The sequence below is a fragment of the Arachis duranensis genome, chromosome 9 (genome assembly GCF_000817695.3).
Source record: "Arachis duranensis cultivar V14167 chromosome 9, aradu.V14167.gnm2.J7QH, whole genome shotgun sequence".
Classification (NCBI taxonomy): Eukaryota; Viridiplantae; Streptophyta; class Magnoliopsida; order Fabales; family Fabaceae; genus Arachis; species Arachis duranensis.
Genome location: NC_029780.3, coordinates 30649007 through 30649399, shown reverse-complemented (window position 1 = coordinate 30649399; position 393 = coordinate 30649007).

Below are 393 nucleotides of genomic sequence, written 5' to 3'. Positions count from 1 at the left end.
ATTAATAAAAATACAAAAAAAAATTAGAAAATCATAAAAATCAAAAATACTTTGTGTTTCTTGTTTGAATCTTGTGTCAATTTTTAAGTTTGGTGTCAATTGCATGCTTTTAAAATTTTTCTTGCATTTTTTCGAAAATCCCATGCATTCATGGTGTTCTTCATGATCTTCAAGTTGTTCTTGACAAGTCTTCTTGTTTGATCTTGATATTTTCTTGCTTTGTGTTGTTTGTTGTTTTTCATATGCATTTTTGCATTCATAGTGTCTAAGCATTAAAAATTTCTAAGTTTGGTGTCTTGCATGTTTTTCTTTTCTTGAAAATTTTTCAAAAATAAGTCTTGATGTTCACCTTGATCTTCAAGGTGTTCTTGGTGTTCATCTTGACATTCATAG